This window comes from Ictidomys tridecemlineatus, chromosome 2, assembly GCF_052094955.1.
Source record: "Ictidomys tridecemlineatus isolate mIctTri1 chromosome 2, mIctTri1.hap1, whole genome shotgun sequence".
Classification (NCBI taxonomy): Eukaryota; Metazoa; Chordata; class Mammalia; order Rodentia; family Sciuridae; genus Ictidomys; species Ictidomys tridecemlineatus.
This window is the reverse complement of record NC_135478.1, coordinates 164,451,154-164,474,107: the sequence shown is the minus strand read 5'-3', so window position 1 is coordinate 164,474,107 and position 22,954 is coordinate 164,451,154. Positions and strand designations below refer to the sequence as shown.

Genomic DNA, 22,954 nt, shown 5'->3' with positions numbered 1-22,954 from the left:
GCCTTCTCTCATCGCCTGTTCTAATTCTGGTCACCCTAGAAAACAATTAAAAATTATGCTCCAGAAGTGCAGCAGGAAAACAAATCTGATCTGGTGAGCATCTGCAAAGGGCTCTTTGTGAAGGTCACTGCATCAGCCCAGTGGTGTATAACTGTTAAGTTGCTATACATTTCCTCTACTGGAGTGACTCAGGCAATTTCTCCTTCCAATTTCAAAGCAGACATTTTTTCCCTTTTAGACTGCAATGGAGGAGGGGGAGAAACTCATGAGAACTGCAGGATTCCTTACTGATTACTAGTACTAACTGTTGCTGCCACAGAAACATAATGCCACCTTTCTCGTCATTCTTACCATTACATCACCCACCTGATTATCTCCCAAGAGAATGTCAATGTCATTCTTGAGACATCTTCCAGCTGCCCTTTCTGAGCCTTCAGAAATAGCTAGCAAACTGGGCAGCCAGGAGTAATGGGAGCGGGAAAGGGTGGCTGTCCAGAGAAAAATGTTGTGTCCCAAAAGAATAATGGACAGGATGCAAGGGTCAGAAAGGACTTAATTGATAAAGTCATCTCAATTAAGGACACTGTTATAACTCAGAAGCAAAGGACCAGGAAACATATTATAATCTACCCTCCCTACAGAAGCACTGTGCATGAGATTTAATATGCTTCCATCCAACCCCAGACACAGGATTGTTGCTCAAACTCCACACAGAGAAGAAACTCTGGGTACTACCCAGGATGGAAGACAGAATGTTCCTCTTTGTACTGTCATTCAGCTTCCAGGAGCGCTACACTTGGGTGGTGAGCCACTACTCGATAAGAAATTTGTCATAATTACCATAAAGAAATTGTGCAAGGGTGCTAGTGTTTCAAGAGGCTTAGCTGAAATCCAGAGCTTGCCCTCATGATATGTCAGGGTAAAGAGGGAGGAAGTTACCAAGTTTAAGAAAAGATTGTTCTGGTTTTCTAGATGACTAAATATTGATACAAATTCCACTTGTATAAAATAATGAAGAGCTGAATTTATTTATTTTTTGGTACTAGGGATTGAACCCCCTCAGCTCTTTTTATATTTTATTTTAAAACAGGATCTTACTAAGTTGCTCAGGGCCCCTCTAAATTGCTGAGACTGCCTTTGAACTTGCAATCCTTCTTCCTCAGCCTCCCAAGCCACTGGGATTATAGGAATGCGCCACCATGCCCAGCAGAGGTGATTATCTTTTACTTAGATTTAGAACCCTACTGGTTTTTACAAATTCTAAGCTCCCCAGGGAAATGGATGCATGTAGTATTTCATCTTTAGTTTTGTTGGGTGAATATTCTTTTGTAGACACTGTATGTCTTCTGGATTTGACTAGTACCTAATAACATGTGATTAAAGTGATTCTATAAGAAAAAATTCTAATAGGACACTTTATCATTAATAGCATTAAAATTATGCTCCTATTTAGGGGCTGGGGCTATGGCTCAGTGGTAGTGTACTTGTCTGGCATGTTTGAGGAACTGGGTTCAATTCTTAGCACCACATATAAAAAAAATAAAGGTCTATTAACAACTAAAAAAATTTTTTTTAGGAATTATGCTCCTATTTAGGCTTCTCAATAAACTATTGGCTTACATTTGAAAATCAACTTAATTATAAGATAAAGTTTTCCTTCTCCTATTAGTTTTGTTATCTATTCAGAATGTAATTATTGTTCTCCTAAGATGTATGAATAACTTAAAAAAAGTTAGTCCTGTAAGTCCCAGGAAAGAACAATTTTGAAGTCATCAGCCAAACATAATCAGTAAATAGTTCAATAACCTGTCAGATTTTTCTTTATACACAGCTTGCCAAATAGGAACATGCTTTAGATATTGCAAGGGCATTATTCTTCTTCAGATTCATTATGGTTATTACCACTACCAAACTTACACTAATGTATCAGAGCAGAAAACCTTATGTGGGTTACTTCAGGGGTTTCCCTGTGCCTCACTCTGGCTAATTATTAAACGTCCATCGTAGCAGTCCGGCATTAGCTCAAGGTTTTCAAATTAGATTGAAGGCAGATTTTCCATGGAGAGAACTTACACATTAGGTTAATGACAAGTGTCAACACACTTTTTATATGCAACATTGGACACACAGAGATGGCACTTCCCAAAGAAGGATGTGGGATGGGTGTGGTGGTTTGCAAACCATAGTCCACAATTCTGGCTGCTCACATCTTTTGAAAACCACGTCACACCATAGATCATGGGAAAGACAGTTGAAAACTCCAAGTAGCAACAAAACAAAAACAAAAATCAGTTTTCTTATTCTAATATCAGACAGAGGTCAATTCCTGAATGGTATGGGGAAGATGTAACACAATTATGCTTTAAAACTTTGGGATATTTCAGAGTCTTTGTGAGGCAAGGGAAAGAACTGAAGCACATTAGTCACTTAACCAAAAAAGGCTGGCCAAAAAAAATCACTAAGAGGTAGATACTGAAAAAGAGAAAGATAAGTTTTTTCACTTGTTCTTCTGGAAGACAGAGATTTAAAAATCAAATACCTTTCATGCAATGAAAAAAAGAGAAATCATTGACTGCACCCAGCCGGGAAATTCCCTTAGATGCACCCTCTCTGGTGGGTCCTCCGTTGCCACCTTAGAGTGCTTCTCTCCTGGAGTCCCTTTGCATGTCTTGTCTTCCGGTATCTTCCCTCTCACTAGAAACCACCATTACTGACAAGATCTTGCCCTCACTGTCTGCTTACCTCTTTCAGGTACTATGCTATATATTATCCCCAGAAGCGCTTGCCCTAACTCACTACTGACACCAGTATTTTATCGGCAAGCCACTATACTCAACACCACTACTACTAATTCCTAATTTCTAACAATTGCGATTTGGTATTTATTACATATCTCTGTTAAAGTAGGGAGAGATTACTATTACTTTACCTGGAAGATGCTCTTTATTTTATGAAATTGGATACTTTTAAGGGGAGGGCTACATCAGAACCTTATAAGTCATTCTGCATTAACTAACGGAGCCTTTTTAAAAAAATAAAGAGTGACATTTGGATTAGACAGAGGGAGTGGAGGGGATATGGGAGTAGGTATGATAGTAGAATTAATTATTACCTTATGTGCATATATGACTACATGACAGGTGTGATTCCATATCATGTACAACCAAAGGAATGAGAAGTTATACTCCATTTATGTGTGATGTGACAAAATACATTCTACTGCCATGTGTAACTGATTAGAATAGATGAAAAATAAAATTTAAAAATAGTAAAAAAAAGTGCCATTTATACAACATTAAGCCTTTTGGATACTGGGTATAATTATCTAACTTATGAATCTTGCTAGTCTTTACCAATTTTCACTTTTCAAGGACTTTTAAACAGAACAAAATGTGTGCTGTTTTATTTACAAAGCAATTTCCAGGCTACCAATTTGGAGATTCCTGATGATATTTTGAAACACCATAAGTAGTTAGTCATACTAAACCAGTTTCAATTTGACACAACGGAAGCAAATTCAACTGGGGCATGAATCATTTCCTCTAAGCAACAAAAGAACTTCTCAATGGATCAATTTAAGAATTCTCAAGATCAAGGGACAAGATGCTGCAAGGATTTTGCTACCTCACAATCTTGCATTCGATCTCAACTTTTCTTATTAAAATCCATGAGAGTTTATTTGTTAAATGAAGCCTATGAAGTGCAGAACTGACTGGATAATCGAGCTCTCATCATGCCTTAAGAAAGCTATTGTTGGCTAAGATATAGTTTTCTGAACTGTGTTCCAGATCTGTAGGGAAGATATTTTTCACCAAGTACAGCTCTGTAATAGAGGGCCTTTCAGAGGGCACCTTAGACCCTGCAGGGCCTGTTCTAGAACTGACCGTTTTGGTGACATAAATGAGAATGAGGTGGGCAGTGTGGGTGGGAAATAAGGGGTGGGAAAGTGATTTACAAAGCAAAAATCACATTTCAAAGTAACATTTAAACTTTCAAAACTGACCTTTTTATTATTTGGACTTCACTGTGAGATAAGAAAAAAAATCACATAAGCATCAAATTCAAAAGAAAATCCTTTTCTTATTAATGATGCTCCAATTTTTAATCTTTAGTTCCTTCAGAAATATTTTTTCCTATTAGCAGTGATTTTACTGTGCTATCTATTTTTGGTGTCTTACTGAACCATGCTTTAGCCAAACAAACAAAAACAACACAAAAGGACTTTAGAGGCTGGTTTTCTCCACTCTATTTGATCCATCCTCTTTGACAAGTAGTATGATAAATGTTTTTGCATTTCCTACTCCCTGTCTTTTATCACACTCTGGATTGAAAAGTATTAAATATGGCAATAACATTACACAATGACATCATTTTACGGTATCAGTCCCTTCTTTTAACTACTAATTTAAACACTTTAAAAAGAAAAGGCCCTACCTTTGAAGAAGGTCTTATTATCTGAAGAAGTCGTCCTTTCTTTTAATCCTTTAAACCAAAGGTCGTCTTAGCATTGCTCTGTGGACCGAAGAGTGGGGGAAATGTTAACAAGACATTGGTTGTCATCAATCACAGCAGAATGTCAATACATGAACTCCAACTCACTCCCTGATGGGAAACACAATTACAGAGAGAGCCCTGCAAGAAGAGACAAATTATGAATACATTTGCCAAAACATCTCTCTGTTGGCTTCAATCAAAAGAGACAGCAGAGAGGTGGCTGGAAGTCTGGGGGATGTCCCGCTAATGGATTACAGCCTGAAGAGTCCTGCCTGGTTTTTAATGTTCTGTTCAGGAAATAGAGTTGTTTGGTAATGTATACATATAAGGTGGGTAAAATAATCTCTTGCTGTGGATTTATTACATTTTTCATTTAGTAACACAGAAGTTCTTTTGACTATGTTTGAAAGGCCCCACGTTGTCAATGAAGGTCATACAGAGATGATGGGAACAGCAAGATTTGAGGAGGAAATTCCATGGGCTTCTGATGAAGGCTTAGCTACAGACAGCTCAGGACCCTGCATCCTCCAACTCTCTTCTCCTGGGCCTCAATGTTTCCTTTGCAAATATTCCAGCTAAGAATTAGCAAGGAAAAGATACTGTGGATGGGAAATAGAACAATCACAGCTCAGCATATTATGCTTCAGTTTTTAAACAGCCAATTCAATAACGCCCAAGGTTTTCTAAGGGAGGATTTGTGTATTTTTGGACTTTGGATTTCTGAAAACAGAAGTCATACTATCAACCTCTGAAAACATCCTTCAGAGAAGAGAAACAAGTGTCAATTCAGGAACTCTGGGCTGCACTCAAATGTTAGGACTACTGTGAATTGCAAAATTATTCCAGGAATAAAATAAAAAGGCATGTAAAAACCTCAGCTGTTTTAGTTTATGCATGTATTACAAAATATTTTCTGTCTTAAATTGCAAAAAAAAACCTTTATAATAATTACACATACAACTATTCTTTATAGATTTTCATTGTATCTAATATTATGGTATTTTTAGCAGGACAAAATAAATATCAATGTTGTGGAAGCTAGTGATTTTTCCTTAGAAGTGAAACAAAGGTTTTCTTGTCATGTGGTTCCTAGTTATTAAAAAACAAAACAAAACAAAACCTCTAGAAGTTTATAAGAGCAAGGCTACAAGAATTGAAAGTTATGTCTACAACAGCAATTCAATTCAATGAACTTATTTGAACATTTAATATGTATCTGTCAATACAATGTATAAATATAAATAAGTAAAAAAGAATATAAATATGCCATGCTTCCTACCATTAAGAATCCCGGTTCACATGTTGAGCAGGAAAAATAGCCAGAAATCACACCAACCACCATACAATGCAATATTAATAGAGAATTGTAAAATCACAGAAAAAAGGAACAACTAATTCTACAAAGGGTCCTCAAAGACAGCCTTCGGAGGTACCAATTGAGTTGAACCCAAAAGGAGAGTAGGAGAGCATTCTGGTAGACAGAGGGTAAGTGCAAAAGAAATGAGTAGCCTTCCTAGTAGTAGGGCAGTGAAGCTACAGATGTGGAGGGGGATGGCAAGAGGGGAGGTTAAGAGATCATTTGCAGGGGCTGGGATTGTGGCTCAGTGGCAGAGTGCTTGCCCAGCATGTGCGAGGCATTGGCTTCTATTCTCAGCACTGCATATAAATGAATAAAACAAAGGTCCATCGACAACTAAAACTTTTTTTTTAAAAAAAGAGGTCATTTGCAAGCACAGTGCAAAGATCATTGAGCATCAACCAATCTAGGAGCCTGCACTTTAACCTGAGAACAGTGTAAAGCCACTGAAGGTTTTAGACAAGAGGAAAGAAAATTGGTCAGTAGTACAGCTGACATGAGGCTAGGGATTAGTTTATGGTGACTGTTTAGAAAGTGTTCCAGCAGGGGTAATCCTGCCTCCCTCCCAGCCCACCCCCACTAGTTCACATTTAACTCCTTCTTGAAATGCAATAGGATACAAAGATGGAAATAATCTAAAGTTGAGAATACTGATATGGTTGCACATCTTTTTATTTTTTTAACGGAGCAATTTGGTAATTTTTATTTAATTATGTGAGTGTCCCTTTACAGATCAAATTTTGTAAGGTCAGCACGGGATGTGGTCTTGTTCCCTCTCCTCCACTTCCTCAACTCTCATGGCATATTTCCACAATTTCTCTCCCCAGGGCACTGTGGCTCTGTGTTCAATCTCCAGCACCACAAGGAAAGAAAAGATTTAATGAGATACTACAATGATCTAGATTCTGTATACATATTATAGAAAGTTCGTTATTTTACTCCAATTCTATGAGATAAATATCATTTTCTCTTTGATATACAGGCAGAAACGGAAGCACAGAGAGGCTATGTAAATGACTCTAAGTCATATAGCTAGAATGTATTACAGTTGGAATGCAAAAACCTCTTTTGTCTGAATACAAAGACCATGCTTTTTCTACTTTACCCTGTGGTACTTGAGAATAAACTTGGGAGGGGCTGTCAAGATTTAAGAAGAGGGCAGAAGTGGGCTGGAGTTGTAGCTTAGTGGCAGAGCACTTGCCTATCATATGTGAGTCACTGGGTTTGATTCTCAGCACCACGTATAAAAAGTTAAAAAAAATAAAGGTCCATTGACAACACACACAAAAAGAAGGTCAGGAAGAGAGAAGTGTGGACCAAGAGTCATAACACTGCAGGAAGAATGCAAACGGAGCAAGCTCTGTACCTGTCAGTAGGGAGCTGGGTTCCCAGTTCCACCACCTTCTATGGGCTTGGTTTAAAGCCCCCTGACTCCTATTGCACTGTCACATCTGGGTTTCACAGCCAAATCTACTTCTTTTGTTAATAATGTTTCACAAAGTGGGTAGGTATGGAAATACTATAAGGTGCAGTATGGAAGAAGATGCTTTCAAACTTACATTTTTAAAGGGAAGTCAAATGAATGTGGTTCTTTTGATAAGTGCTAATAGTTTTTCTTTTCTTATATTTTTTCTTTTTAACAAAATTCAAGTCAGCAAAATGCTCTGAAAAGAGCATATAAATAATTTTACCTAGTTATGGTTCATGGCATCACGTGGGAAGTTATTTCATTTATTTGCTCATGTATATTGCTGATAGAGTACTGCCACGTTTAACCTTCCTGTGGCAATGTGAACCTTCAAGCAAAGACACCAAAAAAACTAAATATTAATTGTATTACTATGTCAGTAATTATGCCAAACATCTCTTGGAAATGAATTTTTGTCATAGTCATCACTCTTGCTCTGACAGCTGTGTCCATGGGCTTTCATCACTCTGAAATGCATTAGGTCAACAGAATAGGGTAATGCATCATCGCTAAGGACTATTTTTCCAATAACCACGTAATGATTTAATTTTTTTTTACCAAATACAATCAACTTATCCTATTAAATAAAACCAGTCCGAAGTCTAAAGGTCAATAAGAAATCTGATGTATTTGAAAAGTAGCCTTCAGAAAAGATGAATGGCATTTAGGTGACAAATGTAAAAAACCCAAAGGCCACTGCACACATAATAAACCAATTACAATAAATGTAATCCAATGGTATATAGGTAGAACATAAAGAATTTAATAATTTAGAAAAGTGAAAACTTGCCTTAGCCACGCCTAGAAAAGCAAAATAACGAACTTTCTGAACTGCTCCAAAATAAATTGCTATTTATTGATAGGCATATAATTTTTGCAGGATTTTTTGTTTTGTTTTGATTTAAAGTGAGAATCTATAACATTCAATACAACTGTAAATGTATTATTGCAAACATTACTAGGTAAAAAGTATCCTCAAACAAGAAATACTTGTAATCCCTTTAAACATATGAGGCTGATTCCTTAAAATTGGCCTCCTTAAAAATATAGCTAAGGTAGATGATATTGACATATCAAGCATTTGATGCCCCCCCCAAAGCCAATTCTGTCTTCAGTTGTTAAAAATCTTCAAGATAAGTATAGCTGAGAAATACCTTTTGGATCATCAGTTGAAAACTTTACATGTAACAATATGTGTATATATCTGCACTATTATGGATTTATGTAGAATGCAAAATTATTTTGTTCTTGTATAACTATTAAACGATAGCAATTTGCAATGTTATTTTTAATCTTTGACCGTAACAAAACTTGAACAGTAGCAAAATCACAGACTAACCCTCAGACTATTCTTTTTTCTTAACTTCCTGCTTTTGACATGTTCTTTGGATTGAATTGGGGTCCATTCATACTTTTTAACTGAAATGAAAAGGATAAATAAATGACCCTATTAAAATTGGCATTGGCAGCCTAATTCTGTTTGGTGTGGAAGAAAGCCAAAATAATCTTGAAACTCAGTTCTCCCCTTCACAACAGCACATGAAACAAAATGCAAAAGGCAAAAAAGCATGGTCTGAAATAAAGCAGGTTCTCTAACTAGCAGCTCAACCAGATAGCACCTCAAAAGGGCAGGCCCTGACTTCCAGTGCATTTCACTCTTGCAAGACAAGTAAAATGGGTCCACAGGCCCAACAAACATGTTGGGCCTGTGGACCCATTTTTACATGCTTTTTAAAGGTCAGGATGGGAGCAAGTGAACCATCCTCATAGGAACTTGGAGATAAACAAATATATGTTGTGCTACACCTTTCAGGAAAAGGAACCTAGTGATTCCTTGATAAACAAAATAAACTAGAGCAAAGACTGACCATCTGTGAGAGCTTTAGATCTCATGTGACACTATCACTTGCTACCTTTCAAGCTGATTCAAACATCAGATACTAATCAAGCCACTGCGTGTGCACTGGAAATGGTGTTGTGAGGTATATAACTGTAACATTTCATGGTATGAGATACATTCCAGGGTTTCATAGGAGGAATTACTATAACCATAAATAGAAACCTGGAAGTTCAGTGTACAGTCATGGTAATCTGTGTACTCAAGAGTCATGTCCCTTTCTGTCATGCACAGTGGCTGTGGGGAGAGACTCCTCCCACTTCTCCTGCATCTGGGTGAGACTGAGATGTAAGAGGGCTAATATGTATAACTTTCTTTGCCCAGAAGTTGAAGAAGCAAGTGTCTTTCTGCCATCTCCTGTTTCCACTTCTGGCTGGATATCAATACCAGTGCCAGCATGGGTCCCTGGAGGATAAAGAGTAGAGATTGTCCCCTCCACACTTATGCTCTCCATCACCCAAAATGAACTCTTTCATGAGCTGGAAAGAACTCTAATTGCATGGCATTTCCACAGTTTGGGGTTTTGTTGTAAAAGCCAGCTCTGTCGTAATAAAGTCAGCACACTCTAACAGAATAAAACGTGAAACAGTTCTCATTGTTCCTTTATCTGTTTCTATAGTCTAAGAAGAATGAATTTCACTTAAAAATATTAGTGTATTCAGGACTACAGAACAAAAGTGATTAAGGGACATTAAATAAGTTCTCTGAAGCAATTAAGGTAATGGTGTTCATTTTTATTAGGGAAGAAAAAACTTAAAAGAAAGCTAGTTAAAGTGTCAATGAATAGATGAAGGTCTTAAAGATTTTATATAGCAGATAGTGAGACACAATTTTTCAGTTTCATTAAACATAACACAAACCAATAAAGAAGGTTTTCATGGTGATGTAGAAAATAACACTGTATCTAAGAAACTGGGGAAGACTGAAAATCGAGTTTTTTAAAGCATCTGGTTGAGCAGATACAGGAGGGAATCTAGAAATCCATTCTTGTGAAATGGGCAGCCCTAGAGAGTTCTGGTACAGGTGGTCACAGGGCACACAGGGAGCAGCTGTTGGAAGAATGTCTTTAAGATAACAATGGCTCACCAGTGAACTGTGAGGTTGTCAAATTTCTTTCCTAGAAGAAAGTAACATACCCTATTTGAATCAAATGGATGATGTGTCAAGATCATTGTATTGTCTTGAGCAACTAATAAAAAAAAGAAAGTAAAACTAGAGAAGTTTCTCATTCACAGGGCAGAAAATACACACCAGTAATGAACATCCTACAGTTCTGGAAATCTAGATAAGTAAGACATGATCTCAATCCTTAAGCATTCCCAATCTCATATCTGTGTGGAGCACGTATGTTTGTGTAGACAAGGTGGTGATGAGGAGACAGAGGAAACAGGTGACCTCTGGGTTTGAACTAGAGATGAGACTTCATTCCTGGTTGAGAAGATGGACCTAGATGTGGCCTCAAGGACCCTAATCTCTGGTGGACATCCTTCCAGGAACATAGTCTCCAGATGATGTAACCAACCAACCAAGATATAAGCTGACAGGAAGGAAGTCGAGGTACCCAACCTTATTCAGGAAGCAAAATAAGTTTATGTTTACATATTTAACATGTCAGACTTCCATGTAAAGTGTCTGAGAAGAAAAGACTAAAGCCAACAAAAGAAGTTTTATAAAGTCACAGCTATATGGGAAGTTACTGTTTAATGGGAACCGACTTTAATCTGAAATGAGGGGAAAGTTCTAGAAAGTTCTAGAGCTAGGTACAGTGATATACACATAACAATATGAATGTACTTAATGCCACTGACTCTGTATCCTTAAAAATTATTAACATGGTAAATTTTGTTATATATATTTTATCAAAATAAAAAATGTCTATAAAGTTCTAACTCTGTAAGTTCCTGGAAATACCGTGTTATGTACAGGGAAAATTTCAACCTATACTCTATGCTTCCACATCAATACTTTCTGTATCCTTGAAAAGACAGGAAGATGTTAATTAATTAACTAATTAATTAAGTTTTGATACCAGGGGTTGGACTTAGGCACTTAGCCACTGATCCACATCCCCAGCACTTTTTATTTTTTATTTTGATACAGGTTCTCACTAAGTTGCTTAGGGCCTCACTAGGTTACTGAGGCTGGCCTTGAACTTGGCAATCTTTCTGCCTCAGCCTCCCGAGTTGCTGAGATTACAGGCATGAGCCACCCTGCTTGGGAAAACATTAATTTATTGAACAAATATTTTTTGAACAATTAGTATGGCCCAGGCACTGTTCTAGGGATTAAGGATTCAGAACAGAACAGGAAAAAAAAATTCCTGTTTTCATAGAGCATTTTCTTATTTATCCCCCAAATACTCCACTTTATTAAATGTCTGTTATTTGTCAAGTTCCATGCTGGGCACCAGAATGACAATGGTTAAAAGGCAATAAAAACATCAGCAAACCAGACCTTCCCTGCCCTCCAGAAACTTCCAGTGTGGGGCAGGAGACAGATACCTAAATCATCACAGAAATGGAACTAAAGTATCAATTTTGAAAAAGCAGAGGTCTATGGGGCCCCAAGAGTTTGGTGATGGTAACTGGCTTAGCCAAGGGGGTCAGTCCCTCCTGAGGAAAAGAGGGCTGAACTGAGACCTCTCAGGCTACAAAGTAGGGTGGCCCAAGCTAAGGAGGGGAAGAAACAGGCAGGGCCCTGTAGACCTCTCAGCATTTATCTTAAGAATCATGGGAAGCCATCAATGTATATTAAGGGGACTGAAGGTAGGGGAAAAAAATGATTTGATCAGGAAGAATACTTATTTAGTTGCTTTGACAATTTAAGAACCACCAACTGAAAATGAAAGCAAGAATTATAAGGGATTCCCTACAGTTAAAAAAAATAATAATAGGCGAAGCACTTTGAAGCTTTCAGATGAAAGACAGAATTTAAGATATCAAAGAATTATAATCAGATAAGAAATTAAAAACAACTCTCCAGTTGTTAATTCTTCAGTGTTGATCAAATTGTTCACAAAATATTTGTTAAGATCCTATAATCTACTAACGAAGCTGGATTTGATTAAACATGTGTCACCTGAATTTGCAAGCCTGGGAAATTGAGTTGCAGATATTTTTAAAAATAAGACCAATAGTGGAAGTATTTGATCAAGGAAACAAAGTATATTAAACTTCACAAGATAGGCTTACTTAGGCATCTTTGTTGACACAGAAGGGGGCAAGGAGATATTTAACTAATTATTGTACTAACTTGATTAATATTTAAGAACTTGAACAACAAATCAAACACATATGCAGCATTTTTCTGTTGAATGATGGTTATCAATTCTAATATATGCTGTTAAATGGGAAAAAAATTAAGACTGGCTTAATACTATATGCTAACAGAAGACATGCGATAAAAAGAACAATTCTACTTTTTATATATACGTAGTTGCCCCTTACCCACAGGAGACAGGTTCTAAGACCCTCCAGTAGATACATGAAACCTTAGATATATATATCTCCATGTATGCAGTGGTCCCTCAAGATCTGAGGGGAATTGGTTCCAGAATCCCCTGTGGATATCAAAATCTAAGGATGCGTGTGTGTGTGTGTGTGTGTGTGTGTGTGTATAAAATAATACTGTTTGCATTACTTACATGTGTCCTCCTACATAACTTAAATCATCTCTAGATGACTAATATGACTCATAATACCTAATATAATGTAAATGCCACATAAATAGATGTTGTATTGTTTAGGGAAGAATGATGGGGAAAATAAAAGTGTGTGTGTGTATATATATATATATAAGTATCTGTTTTGAATATATATATATATATATATATATATATATATATATATTCAAAACAGATACTTATTTTTTTCCAGAATATTTTTGATCCACAGTTGGTTGGATTCAAGCATTCTGAACCTGTGGACAAGGAGGCTGATAGTACTGGGTATTTTCCTACACATGCATACCTATGATCAAGTTTTGTGTAGAGATTAGGCACAGTGAGAAATTATCAACAAAAACTAATTATAAAATAGAACAGATATAAAAATTCACTTCAATAAAAGTAAAATTTATGAATTGGTTACTTCTGGAATTTTCCTTGTAGTGTCTTCAGTTGACCCTGGGTAAATGAAGCCTCAGAGGGTGAAGCCCTGGAGGCAGTAGGCCTGCTGCAAACAGGTTGACCACATGCTCACCAACTTAATTTATGCAGACTAAATATTTGACAAGTAGGTGACAGACGTTTCTGTGCATTTCAAACTAGACAGAATAGGAATGGGAAACATCAAAGTTTTAATTATGCAGTGAGCTGATCTGACCTCTGAATGGCACAGTACAACTCTAGACTATGTTTCAGAGTTCAAAAAGTTTTGACATATAATTCACATGATTCATCTTTCACTGATTTTCATTTATAAAAGTTAGATCTTTCAATCTGCTTAGATTACCTTAAGAATGCACTGTATATAGCTGGAGGAATGTTCCCAAGGATGCTTTAGCCACATTTTGTTAAAAACTACCAACCCCCTTGATTTTATGGGAGCGATAGTCTCAAGAGGTGGCCACCACCAGCACTGTTTGAGACTCAGCCTCACAAAGATTTTAATTTTAAAGTTTAATTTAACTTGACTCAAAAATCTAGTGATTTTATTGACCTATCAATTTATGTTTTAGTCTGACCAATCCTAATATATTTGTATAAGAAACATTTTCAAATTTCATATCAATATTATTCTTTAATTCAGAAAATTGGAAATGGAACCACCATTTGACCCAGCTATCCCATTCCTTGGTTCATACCCAAAGGACTTAAAATCAGCATACTATAGTGACACAGCCATATCAGTGTTTTTAGCAGCTCCATTCACAATAGCTAGACTATGGAACCAGCCTCAGTGGCCCTCAATAGATGAATGGATTAAAAATGGTATATATACTCAATGGAATATTACTCAGTGTTACAGAAGAGTAAAATTAAGGAATGTGCCAGTAAATGGTTGGAGTTGGAGAATATCATGCTAAGGAAAATGAGCCAAGCCCACAAAACCAAAGGTCAAATGTTTTCTCTAATATGCAGATGCTAATTCACAATGGTAGGTGGGGGGCACTAGGGAAGAATAGCATTACCTTAGATTATGTAGAGAGAAGTGAAGGGAGGGGAGGAGATGTGAGGATAGGAAAGATAGTAGAATAAAACAGACATTACTGTAAGTATATATGTGACTGCATGACCAATGTGATTCTGCAACATGTACACTCAGAAAAATGAGAAATTATATCCCATTCATGTATAATATATCAAAGTACATAAATGTATTCTACTGTCATGTATAACTAATTAAAACATATAAAAATTTAAAAAAAAACAACCTTTTAAATGCTCCATTAGATTGTCTATTGGTGTAAAACTGTAACTGACATTTCAAGTAATAAATCAGATTATAAAGACAGTGGTATAGAGTAAATCAGATTTAGGAACAATAGGAAAAAAATGAATGCATTCCCTCTTTAAAGGAAATGGACAAAAAAATTAAATTAAAAGTAGAATTTGTGCATTTTTGTTGTTATTACTGGCAGTAAACAAAAATCATCATAAAGACGAAATGAGAAGAGGTTTTGAAAAACTTTCCAACATTTGGATAAAAACTTTTTTTTTCTTTTCAAAGCTGGCAAGTCATTTTTGGTTCAAAATTATCTTTAAATGCTGTAGTATTCTAGTTTCCTTTTGATACAGACATGAACTTACAAGCAGCCCCCTCACTTTTACATTTCCCCACAACTTCCTGAGTATTTGACATGCTCATTGAACTGAATTTGAGGTCCTTTCATAAGACTGGTCTGGAAAGAAAAAGGAATGAAGCACAACAGAAATGGCTTCAAATACAACTCCAATGTAGTTTCCCTAATGTTCTGTGCTGTGTTTCCCATAATATTGGTTGGCCATGAGTCCTCCTAATGAGAATTTTGTCTCTATTTCTTAGTTGTCTATGTGACTACTGATTTTTTGTTGTTGTTGTTGAGCCAAATGGAACTTTCTAGTATTAAAGAAAAAAAAAAGTATGGGGGGGGATACTAATGAGATTTAAGTTATGGCTTGAGAGGTCCTCCAATGACACATAAGCCCTTAACAGATTTCTCCACAGTAGTAAATGAGCAGAGTAGCCTAATCCTGGTCAATATCAAATGGCTTCAGGCGGCTCAAATACAGGATCCTCTAAATCAGTTTCCCCATTTAAGATGACAAAACTCTGGTCTCAGAGAAATCTGGAATACTATTAGTTCCAGGTCACTAACCATAATTAAGTCCCAATATGAAGCTGTCTACTTAAAGAAGTCATCTTTAATGTATCACAACCTGTATTAAGTAGACCATTATTTATAAATAAAGCAGTCAAATTATGAATTTAATAGCTTACCAGGTGACATTAGGGAAATTGCTTCTTTTCTGAGTACAAAATGGGGTTAATAATCCTGACCTATCTCTTAAGGTCTCTGGGGACAATTCCTGGAAGAATTGTCTAAGTGCTGTATAAATGTTACCAGTGTTATGAGAGCTTAGTTTCATTGTCATTGGAAGGCCACCATCATAACAAAGAATTCACAGGGTTAGCTAGAGGTGAATTAACAAAGCGAGGTCTATGCTAATACAAGTGCCCTATGACCTTGGATCACTGGGCTTGAAAAAGTGCACAGATTGGAATGTGAATGAAGTTTACATTTTCAGAGACAAGAGTTTTTGTTAATGTATTTCCTATTCAGTCCCTTCACTTTGAAAATCATTACTCTGAAAGTGAAACAACCAATTTCCATTTCCACCTAGATCTTTTTTTTTTTTTTTTTTTGGCATTATTCTCATTGTCATTCCCAGCATCATTTGCATTTCAGCATGACACTGGAGATATCCAAGGCCTTTCCTTCTGAATCAGCTATCCAGAATACCCAGAAACAGGCCTGTCAGTGGGAATGGACACCATATACACCACATTTCTTTCATTTTAAATTTTTTTTGTGTGTGCAATTTCCAGATTTCTGTTTCTCTTAGAGATAGTGAGTTCTCTTTTCTTCTTCAATTTCCACAAGTCATTCATTCAACCTCTGATGTACCAGGCACTGTCCTAGGTGCTGGGGATAACAGTGAATAAAACAGGCAGAAATCCTCTTTTCTCAAGCAGGTTATAGTCCACTGAGTGAAAACAAATAGTAAGAAAAATAAATAAATAAATAAACATAGTGTGGGCTGGGGATATGGCTCAAGCGGTAGCGCGCTCGCCTGGCATGCGTGCGGCCTGGGTTCGATCCTCAGCACCACATACCAACAAAGATGTTGTGTCCGCCGAGAACTAAAAAATAAATATTAAAAAAATTCTCTCTCTCTCTCTCTCTCTCTCTCTCTCTCTCTCTCTCTCTCTCTCTTAAAATAAATAAATAAGTAAATAAACATAGTGTGGGGGTGGGAACAAAGTATGGTAAGAGGATCAGAGTGCATAGATGAAGAGGAGCTCAGGGAGAAGCCTCCTTGAAGGATGTGCTTTGAGTGGATGGGCTGCTGAGAAAGTGCTCTGCAGGCAGGGTGAGGAGTCCTGGCAAATGCAAAGATCCAGAGGCAGGAGTTCATTTTCCTGTTTGAGAACATCAAAAAGGCTTGAGGGGTTGAGAAGAGTAGGTAAGAAGGGAATAAAAGTCAGAAATGGCACAGGGTGGACATCAGATGACCTTGGACTGGTATATTGTTTCAAAGCCTCTGACTTTTACCCTGAATGAAATGGGAAATGCTTGAGGGGTTTTGAGCAGAGTGACAGGATCTGACTTCCCCTCTGAAGGGTGAAATAGGCTGTTTGAGAATAGGCTGAAGGGGAACCAGGTTGAGACAAAAAGAAAAGACAATTAGAAAGCAGAATTGTGTTTGATCCAGTGTGATGGCACATGGGTAGATATTTACAGCTTTCAATGATCAAACACATCCTTTTTTTTCATCTAGTTGTATATATGTATATATATATATATATATATATATATATATATATATGAATTACTTCAGCCTCTAAGGAAAAAAACTTTTTCTTTAAAGTCTTTCCTTTCCTCTCCCTCCCAGTCAATAACAAGGGTCAAAACATTCCAAATTTAGATGTAGTCAAATCAGCAAGTGAACTATTCTGTAAAAAAAAAAAAAAAAAATTACTTGACAGGAATCTATTGAAGTTCTCAGTAAAGCAATCTGCTTCCCTTCAACAGGCTCAGCATCACAGTACAAAGAAGTGGATGCCTCCAGTTATGGTGGAGACAGGGCAGTAAGGAGGTGTAGAAGTCTGGGATGAGGCCAGCACCTTCCACTTGAGTTAAGTCCCAATACCAATGCACAAAATTTTCTTCTTCCTTCTTCTTCTTCCTCCCTCCTCCCTCTTCCCTCCTCCCTCCTCCCTCCTTCCTCCTCCTCCTTCTCCTTTTTTTTTTAGTGGTACTTAGAATCAAACCCAGGGCCTTGCACATTTTTGAGGCAAATGATTAGTCTGTTTTTATGACCATATTGCCCAAATAAGTAGTCCTTGACTTAACTCCTGTGTGTAAAATTTAATCCTGTTTTTAGCTTTAGCCAAGGCCAGGATCTCAGACACCATAAGCCTGGCAAACCTTAGCCCTGAGGCCCTGATCACCTAAAGATAAGAGGAGCAGGTGGTCCCTTCTCCAAGTAGGAGGAGCTGTAGTCAGGCACAATTCCAGGTTTTCAGGAAGGTGGTGAAAAGGACTACTTCCCAAAGGGAAGATTCCAGAAATGCCCCTTGTGGAAAAGGGGGAAATATATCATTAGTCTTTTCAACCAATGTATAAGGAAAAATTCTCAGCAACTTTCAGTACCATCAAAGAAGGATGAAAGTGTAACCAGAATTTCTGAGTTGCCACAGCATCTTCTCAAGCAGGTGAGAACACTCTCACTCTTGATCTGGGGCTCAATTTTGCAGAATAACTAAGATGGGGAAATTTCTTATAAGTGACCATTCTTAGTGTACTATCACTTTAAATAGATTCTCTTTCTCTTTTTTCCATCTTCGGTGACTTATTAGGGAGGGAAAAAAAAAAAAAAAACCCTACCTCTTGACATTTAGAAAAAAGATTTTTCCCTGGAGCTGGGGATTCTAAGCCGTTACTTTAGTTCCTCTAAGATGCACTGCTTGCTCTCCCGTCTTCTGCAGGGCTTTCCTTGTATACCAAATTCTCTACAAGGACTTCTCTGGCTGCCCAATCAAAAGGGCAACATTCAACCCCCATCTCCTTTCCCTACTTAATTTTTCTTTCAACACTTACCAACATCTAAAATATTAAATATTTTATTGGTTTATTTATATTGCTTCTTGTCTCATGTACAGGACAAAGCTTTCATGAAAATCATGGTTTTGTTTGTTTTGTTCATGCTATATCCCTAAGTGCCTAGAAAATGCCTTAACACAGATCATTAATAAATATTTGTTGAGTGAGTGAATCATCCCACAAAGTGATCACATTATAGTGTTAATTCAGAATGATATATTTAAAACATCAAGTTTAGCCAGTACTGCTTGCATAGAAAGGAAGGATACACAAAAGACTGATAACAGCATTTACCTTGGGGAAAAAGGACTTGAGAAGATATTTACATATAATTTTCATATCTTTATGTACTATTCAATATTTAAATCATTAGAAATGTTTAAATCATTAACCAGATGTCTGAGTGCCGTGAGTTATGGGCCATTTAATTTTTTATGATATTCAATAGTAAAAAACTAATGTTAATTAAAGAAATTATATGTGTAAAATCTAAATACTCATATAATTGTACTTGCAAAATAAAAAACACACTTAAGTAGTCTACCTTTTTGTGTTAAAAAATCATATAACAGGATTAATAGAATTGGCTTGAATGGCATGTTACCAAAGACTACTGTAGTAAATGAGGATTTCCCACTAAATAGTATATTTTAAATACTAAGGAACAAATCAGGAGAGAGAATATTCCTACGAACTTACTAATACTAATGACATAGTAGCAAGTATTTCAGCTGAGACCAAAGCTTGAAAAAGCATTTCAGTTTTCATTCAACTTTCAGGTTAAGTATCATACAATATAGTATCCATAATGAGATTTCCTGAGAAAAATGGGAAGAAGTCATGAAAACACTCAGTGAGAAGTGGGTTGACAAAGTGATGGAATTAAACTCAAAGAGCTTAGTTATTTGAAGAATAAGAAAATTCAGAATGAAAAGGGAAGAAGTGGAGAATGAGATTGAACAGATTATACTATGTGCATGTATGAATATACCACAATGCATTCCAATTATATATGTAATGATTATTCATCAGTTAAAAAAACAAATACATAGATTTTAAATAATAGGGAACAAACCAGGAGAAAAAAATGGAATAGAGGAAGGGGATCCTGGGAAGGAAGCAGGGGAAAGAAGGGAGTGCCTCTGGGACTGCAATGGAGAAAACTATGTTATATTCCTTTATGAATGTGTCAACATGAGCCACACTATTGTGTATAACTATAATGCACCAAAAATTTTAAAAATTAAAAAAAAGAAAATTCATAATGAAGAGAAGGCAGACATAGCAAGTGAATATTACTCAGTAGCAGAAATAACTTTTATTCTCAATGTCATTCAAGCAAATATGAGACGTAAATATAATTAAAGGATATATATAGATCTGATCATTTATTTTTCTGGAAATGAAATATAAACATCAAGTTTGGAAAGAGTGCCCTAGATCCTAATTTGTAACTTACAGTGGCCTGTGGACATGAGGCCCAGCAAATTTCTCAAAAGAAACCAAGGACAAAAGCAATCATCCCTGCATGGGTAGGTGCTTGAGGATTTCCCACTAAACAATACATTTTAGAAGAGAGGAAAGGAGGGAGCACAAACCTCATGCACCGCGTTTTCATCAACACTCGGTTATTTGGGAGTCCTTTCTCCTTTCCCTCTCACTCTCTTGATTTTCCACTTTCCAACCAAACAGGCTTTGATTTCATTTTTGATCAACCTAACACCAGCTGTTGCCAGAGCCTTTCTATTAAAAGGCTTAGTCCAAACAGTCTTATCATTAAAGCAAACACCAAGCACATGGAGCCAACACAGTGTCTTGGAAAGGGCACTGCTCTGAATGCCTGGGTGGGAATTCTCTCTGCCGTTCCTAGCTGTGTAGTGTGGGACATGACACTCAGTTGTCTCTAAATTTTACTTTTCTCATCTTTCAAATGTGGCTGAAAAGATTTGCTCTACCTGCAGAAGATGATTAAGTGAATCAAAGTAAATAGTGTAACCTACAAAGCACTATGTACAAACATAACTAATTTTTACAGTTACATTCATGATAGTTTGTTATTGTTCATGAAAAATCTAATGATAAAAAAATGTCCTGGGAAAATAGCAATATCTTTTAATACACTTGCTTCATGTCCAGCTGCAATAGATGAGTATTTCCAGGAGTGTTTCTAAACATGTAAAACTGTGTTTTTTTTAAATTGATTTTATTATTTTTTTAAATACACAACAACAGTGGAATGCATTACAATCCTTATTACACATATAGAGCACAATTTTTCGGATCTCTGTATATAAAGTATGTTCATGTTAATTTATGCCATTATACACACACTTTTTTTGCATTACAATTCTTAATATACATATTTACCACAATTTTTCATATCTCTGTATATAAAGTGTGAAAACTTTGTTTTTAATGTACTAGTTTGGTTGCATAAGTGTAATCATACCATGTTCCATTTCATAAGGTTCAAAAAACTGAGAGACATTAAAAATAATTTTACAGATAGTCTCTGAGGATATTTTATAAGCTGAAGCTAATAAATCAAATTATGGTATTTAAAAAAAAAATGTGTCTCTACTTCAGCTTTTCTCATCCACTTAACCACTGAACTCTCTGGAATACAAAAGAAATCATACAGAAAACCTAAGGGAAACCCTTAAGTAAGTGTTAATACAGACAGAATGACAATGAGACTCTTTTAAATCAAAAAGGCACATGAGTAAAGCTTATGCTGTATATAATATTTATTTATTAATATTTTAATTTAATACTTTATGTACATACTTCAGTTTTAAACAAATCGCACATAAAGTATTGTATTAAAATATTACTTAAACTATCAATAATGCAGAAAATAAGGAAGAATAAGATCTGATTAGAAAAACTGTTTTAAGGTACTATAAAAATGGTCCCTGACATTATTAAGAACAAATAACTACACGAAGAATGACCAAATGCATTGAAATTACTTGTTAACAAACTCTGTTGGTGTACCCTAATAGAAAACATAAACTCACTAGCATTTCAGGTTTTAAAAATATGTTCATATTTTGCTACTAAAAATACTCAAATCAAATACAACTGTCATTACCCCATCTAAGTCTCTTTTAAGTGTTGAGCAAGCCATGTGAAAGATACTTATTTTTGAAATAAACTCCACTAAACGGATTAAATAAAACCCAAATCAATGAACAACAGAGAACCAAAGCTTCAGACAAGTCTTAATGGGTGTAATACTATTCTAATTTTGACTTCAGTTTTAAACAAATCGATATAAAGATACCCGAGAAGAGGAACAAAAATCAATCGGTCCCAGTAAACAAGGCTGTCAAACATCATTTCCCTCTGTAAATAAACAAGCACAGGTTACCTGTAAACAAAGATATCCTAGCGCTTCCCATTCCTTCCAGTGGCAGGAGGAAGATCTTAAACAAAGTGCTCATCCCAGCACATTTCTGCAGATAAAAGCCTTGGCAATTGAGCCTTGCAGTGGCTGGACCATGTGCAGTAAAATGTTAAAGTCCTGCTCTGACAGCCAATCCAAAGCTGCTCAGGCCTCCCAGGCCTCCCAGGGTGATCAGCCTGGCTTTGTGGCAATACAATAGGGTTAAACATTTTCTCCTATCCATTTAGAAGCAAGCAATATCTGTTTAGTCGCTCAAAATTATTCAGTAAAATACAGAATAGGTCATGCTCAGTAGTACTGTTTCAAGAAAAGTAACTGCCACATTTTCACCTTTGAGGGGAAAGGGTAAGAGTGCTACATAATCTCCTCCTCCTCCTCCTCCTCCTCCTCCTCCTCCTCCTCCTCCTCCTCCTCCTCCTCCTCTTCTTCTTCTTCTTTAACTTAAAACTAACTCAAAATAACATTCTGGAAGCCCTATATGGTTTTTAAAATAAAATTTATTTACAGGACACAGTTCTTGACTGGCTTGTTTTATTGCAGTTACCAGAACTTAAATCACATATATACAAAGTCTATATCACACACGTGTACAACCTGCCATCCACAGTACTCATAATAGTCATTTTTTACTTTGTGCTTTCATGGTAGCCTAGAAACTTCATTTGCTTCAATTAATTCAATGCGATACCTTAGTAAAAATAAATGCTAGAATTATTCATTTCATTTCTTTTCCCTATCTATTTATTTTTCAATATCGTTCCTCTTTTGGGTGTGTCTAGGAAGCCCATTGTTATTGGTATTTACCTATCTAATCTGTAAGAACTTCAAAATGTTGGTAATGTACACAAATAAAAATAATAAATGGTGAGCTGGTATTCTCATTAGAGTGTTAGATACATTAGGATTATATCTCATGTAATGTAGATTTAAGAAGATCTAAAGAAAGTAACAGAAGCTGTTCTAAAATGTATCACGTTTGGCAGGACCTCAATGCTGGAGTTGACACAAATCCTTAAGCCACCT

The 22,954-nt window shown here is 36.3% G+C and overlaps 1 protein-coding gene across 44 annotated transcripts in view; it reads right to left on the bottom strand.

Moving 5' to 3' along the window:
* The window catches only part of Nrcam (neuronal cell adhesion molecule), a 265,722-nt gene that overhangs the window by 128,603 nt on the left and 114,165 nt on the right, over positions 1 to 22,954 (bottom strand). For 42 of the 44 annotated variants that reach the window (XM_078040073.1, XM_078040082.1, XM_078040075.1 and 39 more), the window contains exon 3: positions 4,435 to 4,512. The exons of 1 other annotated variant lie outside the window; for it this stretch is intronic. The gene's annotated coding sequence lies outside the window, so the exon portion shown is untranslated. Of the gene's footprint in view, positions 1 to 4,434; positions 4,513 to 21,895; positions 21,918 to 22,954 lie in introns of those variants that run through there. One more of the 44 variants, XM_078040076.1, reaches the window with a different exon arrangement.